We start from the raw sequence: 6,096 nt of genomic DNA, 5'->3' as shown, positions 1-6,096 counted from the left end.
ATCAAAGCTTCTTGCACTTCTCAGCTGGTATTTTCTTCCACTTTTCCTTTGCAGTTTGTTCAAGCTCTTGAATGTTTCCAGGGTTCTTTTCTAATAACAGCAGATTTCAGCTCACCCCAAAGATTTTCAATGGAATTGAGGTCAGCACTCATGGCTGGCCATTTTAAAACAGTCCTCTGAAATCTCTTGATAATTCTCTGACTTCATGATACCTGTGATGCTGGTCAAGGCCTGCAGTGCCAGATGCAGCAAAGCAACCCCACTACATTATGGATCCTCCACCATCTTTAACTGTTGGTAGGGTGCTATTTTCCCTTGTAAGCTTGATTGCGCCGTCTGTGCACAAACTTTCTTTGCATTGCCGAAAGGCTATATTTTTGTTTCATCTGTCCACAGAACATTTTTCCCAGAATGATTGTGGTTTGTTAAGGTACTCTTTGGCAAAGATCAGTCGTTCCTTTTTATATCTTTTTCCAGCAATGGTTTCTTTCTTGCTCTTCGTCTGTAAAGCTCTGCTTTGTTTAGTGTGTGGTGTACTGTACTTGTTCAAACCATGACCCAAGACTGTTCCAGGCTGGCCTTCAGGTCTTTGGGTGTTTAACGTTGTGTTTTATCCACCATTTGCACCAACGTTCAAAGACATCTCTTTTCAATTCTCCCACGTCCAGGGAGGTTGTTGATAGTACCATGCTTGGCAAACTTCTGTGCAGTAAAGAGGACTTGCTCATGGTGATAGGCCAGAAGAATCCGTATCTCACTAGATGGAAATGTAGAATGAAAATATCCTAACAGTTTCACATAACATTTGTAAAAAAAGTTTTCAGCATGTCATTTCATGCACACTAATCCAGACAGAAAATGACAGTGCAGAATATTAAATTATGGAAGACTGCTAATGTCTAAGTACTGCTTTAAAGGGAACCTGTCACCCCCAAAATCAACGATGAGCTAAGCCCACCGGCATCAGGGGCTTATCTACAGCATTCTGGAATGTTGTAGATAAGCCCCCGATGTATCCTGAAAGATGAGAAAAAGAGGTTAGATTATACTCACCCAGGGGCGGTCTGGTCCGATGGGCGTCGCGGTCCGGTCCGGGGCCTCCCATCTTCTTACAATGACGTCCTCTTCTTGCATTCACGCTGCGGCTCCGGCGTACTTTGTCTGCTCTGTTGAGGGCAGAGCAAAGTACTGCAGTGCGCAGGCGCTGGGAAAGGTCAGAGCAGCACGACAGCTGCGCACTGCAGTACTTTGCTCTGCCCTCAACAGGGCCAGTGCCGCAGCGTGAAGACAAGAAGAGGAGGTCATAGTAAGAAGATGGGAGGACCCAGACAGGAACGCGATGCCCATCGTACCGGGACCGCCCCTGGGTGAGTATAATCTAACCTCTTTTTCTTATGTTTCAGGATACATCGGGGGCTTATCTACAGCATTCCAGAATGACAGGTGACAGGTTCCCTTTAATAATGCAAACTGTTGAAACTGGGATGCTAAGGTCTATGGAGATGGGTTTATATCCTTTAGAAGTCTGGTGTTTGGTAATAGCGGCAGTTCTGATGTCCTCAGCCATCCTTTATCTTCATCATTGTGACAAAGTAACACGGCCTATTATGTGGCTTTTTTAAAACCCTTAAGTCATCATTCATTAGCCAATTTAGGTCACATGGGCACCGACAGTCACAGTTGCTTCTCGTTTGTGATTTACCACAGGTGAGTCTGAATGTATTTCCATACTAATTTAAGGTAAAGGGTGCCAATACCAGTGTCACAGCAAGCTTTCGGTTTTTTTTTTTTTTTATTTTCCCCTCCCATTGTTTTTTGTTTTAAATTGTTTATCATTTGCTCTTTTGTATTTAACTCAAGTGCTCTTTACAAAAAAAAAAAAACAACTTTCACTTGATTATTTTTTTTCAGGAATTATTCCACATTATGTACTTAAACCTCATGGGTACCAATAACGACAAGCAGGCCTGTAGATGTTAAGTCTTAAGGTCCCAATGTAGCCAAGCAAACCACACCATACATTTGTATGTTTGGTTCTGCCATCCAAGTACAGTTGTGTTTCCACTAAGAAGGGAAGACTAAGATGATTGTCAGATACCTCTATTAGCAACTTATCTTGCCCAAGAATAAAGCACATCATACACATTAAATGGGGTGTTGACAGAACGTTCGACCGGTAGCCATCTTGCAAGCTCTCCAATAAAACAAAGGGTTGGTTTGGTCAAGTCTGCCTGTGTTTTCTAGGAGAACGCAGCCAGATAAGTCTAGTGGCGGCTTATCTCCAGGAGAGCCAAAGGATCTGCAGTCCAAAATCGAACATACCAGATCCTTAACTCTCCAATTGTCCGTGGTCTTCATACACCGCTAACTAAACCCATTGATATTGGTGGTTTCAGCCAACAGTAGTGCAGTAAGTATGGAGGGCTTAAAAAGATCAGGAAATAAAGCTTCAACCAGCCCAATCCTTTATTTCTGGCATCTGTCATGAGGTAAGAGGTCTGCATACAGGTAAATCGCTGACCTGACAAATTTTTAGGTTCAGATATTTTTTTTCTAATGTAAGGTATGGGATGCTCCAATGCCTTTCTTAACCCTGAATTCAGCAGCAAACCTTCACTGAAGACCTTTGTAATCATAGACCAAATGCCAAGGATGTGTAGCAGGTTAACCCACAGGAAAGACGAGTTCTTGTTCATTAGTCTACCCCTACCATTCAGACTGTTTGAGTCATATCTAACTATTCCAACAAATGCAAGTCCTATCAGAATTCATCTATGGTTCTTAGAATATTCCAACTTTTCTAAAAAATAAATAGACACGTTTAGAGAATGCTTTCAAATGTAATTCCAGACAATATCTAAAAACTCCGTTAATCGAACAGTCTTGGAGCTCTATCCAAAATCTGTGCAACACCAAGAGCTGATGTGTTGTCAAAGCATGCACTGGTCTTGAAGATGAAAGTAAAATTTTCAGGTCAGAGGAATTCAGGTAACAAGAACACGTAGACGTCCATAACTCTGGGCAAAGGTTGAGTTTGTATGACGAAGCCAGACATACAGCCTAGGACCAAACAAACAACAAAAAAAGCCCAGACAGATCTTGAACCATAACGTGTCAGTAATGTGTTGTTCCTTTTACATTTTATTACTGTTTGGTATAGAAAAAAGGAAGAGTCAAGTAGGGCTGGTTTCAGACTTGCTGATGGCAGCCTTCTTCCTCTGTTAAACCCACCCCTCTGCTGCGCCTCTTCCTTCAGCCCCGCCTATGTCTGCATGCGTTCTGCGTACCCTAGATTTAACATTGGGTACGCAGGTCATGCAGATGTATGCGGATGCCTCCACATGTGTCGTTATGATGCTGCGCTGACCTGCGTCGAACGCAACATGTTGCATTTTGTTGCGGTCGGCGTGCCGTCAAAAAGATGCATGCGGAGGCATCAGCGTGGCCTGTGTACCCAATGTTAAAGATAGGGTACGCAGTACGCATGCAGATGGAGGCAGAGCTGAAGGAAGAGGCGCAGCAGTGGGCAAGGCTTAATGGAGGAAGAAGGCTTTCATCCGCAGCCCTGCCGAACGCTAGTGTGAAACTAGCCTTAGTAGGCCTGCAATACATTTTGACCGGTGTGACCAAAAACTAAAAGTTTGGTGCTAGTAACTGATTTAGCGATAATGGCTACCTGGTTCCTAGTATTCGTCCATCCCCGGATCTCATCGTATCACTCACTTAAGTTAAAACAAGATATCACCTTTTCGTATTCATTACATATGGGGCCGTCACAAAGCTGAGCGCAGTGCTTCTCAGCCCCATAATAGATAATTAATAGAACAGCGTTGAACAAGTGCACTGTAACTCCATTCTAAAGGGGATAAAAGACCCATAGTGCTGGCTGGTGCCGTTCACAGCTACTGATCAACAAGTTATCACATATAATGTGAACAGTTGATTTGTTTTCACCATTTAGTTCCAAGTGTATTTGATATTGTAATGGAATGGTCAATAAATCAGCATAAAAACAAAAAAACAAAACAATAGTCCTTTTTAAATATTATGGACCATGTGAGTGGCCAAATTTTGCATCTATTTATAATAAGTAGTTTTCCGGAACAAATCGTTAAACTAAAACGTGAACGTACGCGCCCTCTTTCTGCCCAGCACCGGTTCTGCCCACCACTGCTTTGGTGTCTGTTTTGGTAAACAAAGCCGCTGAGCTCAGCGACTGGGTGCAGGGTGATGTGCGGTGTGGTCATGATATTACCACTGCAGCAACGTGAAGCTAGAACTAGACTGAGCGGGAGGGAGTACCCAAAAATGTTGTGACATTTGGCATTTTCACACCAGTCTCTCCCAGCTCTGCCAAACTGGGAAGAGCTGGGCGGGAAGGGGTTGTGACGTTACAGCTAGTCTACTTCATGATTAGCGGTGGCGTTCCTTGAGCCAGAGACCGGAGTAAGTTTTGTGGAGAGTCTCACGGCACTTGTTAGACACAAGATTCACTAAGAGGCGTGCATCTCTTCGTGAATTCAGAATGTCTCACCCCACCACGATACCTCTTCAATATCGGCGAGAAAATTAACAGCCTTTATGAACCGGGCAGAAATGTGCTCCTGCAAGGATGAACCTTTTACAACTCATGAGATTTTGAGTTAGAACATTATAGAAGTCTACAGTACACCACCTCATTAGCTCAATATTGAGTCTAACACGGATGCAAAAAGCAACTGTTTTACACCTACCTTAAAGCGGGACAAAAGAGGTCTTAGTTTACAATGCTTATGTTTATCCAAAGAATACAAGACAAGATACAGACTAAAGATGGACACACATTAAAAATGGCTAAATTGATGGCTGGACAATGGTTGGACAACCAATATTCTGGTAAACATAGTCAACACGGACACATGCACTTTAGTCTATATTGGCCGTTACAGATGTTCAGCGAAAAGGTGCAAAGAATTACCAATCTTTCTGAAAATACTCTTTCACAGAGATATTTGCTAGCTGACAAACTGCCAATGACGCCAGTGCCGACTGGGCGCCAGGTACCATGTGTCAAGCAACCGCACCAGAGCCTCGGGACCACGAGTGCCGACACTGCTGGAACAGCATCAGCATAGGAGGCGAGTATTAGCTTTATTTTATCGGGGCTAAACATTTAGATCAAAAAGGGGTTGTTCCAATAGTGGACAACCCCTTAAAATGTCTCTATACCAGCAAAGCATATGGAGATCTGCAGTCAAACTTTAACACTACAAGATACAAGTTGTATTTTTTTATGGAATTAATGGCCCTATCCAAGTGTTAAATATAAATGTACAAATACAAGTAATCTGTTCTAAAAATGTATTTTCCAGTCACATAGCGGAAAATAGTCTTGAATTGTTTTTAGAGTTCTAATACATAATTTAGAACCAAAATACCCGGAGTCAATATGGACTTGATTACTTCAGACTGGAAAGGAAAAATGTTATTCTAAATGTTGGGAATATTTGTTAAAAGTCAACATCTGTAAATGATGACACAAAGGAGACAGCTTTTATTGTGTTTTAGCGCATTTTCACATATATGTATAAGTATTAAGAATTTGGTAAATTTAAATTCAACTTGGACCTAAAGTTATAGAAGGTAAAAGAAAATTTGCTACATATAGTCAAAGTAAAGTCTCTATTACTGCTACAAGTTATCACACACTGTGCACAACTATTAAAACATGTTGAGGGACATAAACCCTAATGAGAACTTGTGGGACTTTCTTAAACGGGAGATTTCGGCGAAAGAAAACAGTCACCTCTCTAAACAGTGTCTGGGAAGAAGTAGTTGGTGCTGCTCAAAAAGGTGATCATCTACAGACTAAAGGTACCTTCACACTAAACGATATCGCTAGCGATCCGTGACGTTGCAGCGTCCTGGATAGCGATATCGTTTAGTTTGACACGCAGCAGCGATCAGGATCCTGCTGTGATATCGCTGGTCGTTGAACAAAGTTCAGAACTTTATTTGGTCGTCAGACCGGCGTGTATCGTCGTGTTTGACACCAAAAGCAACGATGCCAGCGATGTTTTACACTGGTAACCAGGGTTACTAAGCGCAGGGCCGCGC

At 42.5% G+C, this 6,096-nt stretch overlaps 1 protein-coding gene across 1 annotated transcript in view; it reads right to left on the bottom strand.

The window, feature by feature from the left end:
* The window catches only part of SVIL (supervillin), a 227,816-nt gene that overhangs the window by 152,273 nt on the left and 69,447 nt on the right, over nucleotides 1-6,096 (bottom strand). The gene's annotated exons all lie outside the window — the stretch shown is intronic.

The sequence above is a fragment of the Ranitomeya variabilis genome, chromosome 6 (assembly GCF_051348905.1).
Source record: "Ranitomeya variabilis isolate aRanVar5 chromosome 6, aRanVar5.hap1, whole genome shotgun sequence".
Classification (NCBI taxonomy): Eukaryota; Metazoa; Chordata; class Amphibia; order Anura; family Dendrobatidae; genus Ranitomeya; species Ranitomeya variabilis.
This window is presented reverse-complemented; position numbering and strand designations above follow the sequence as displayed.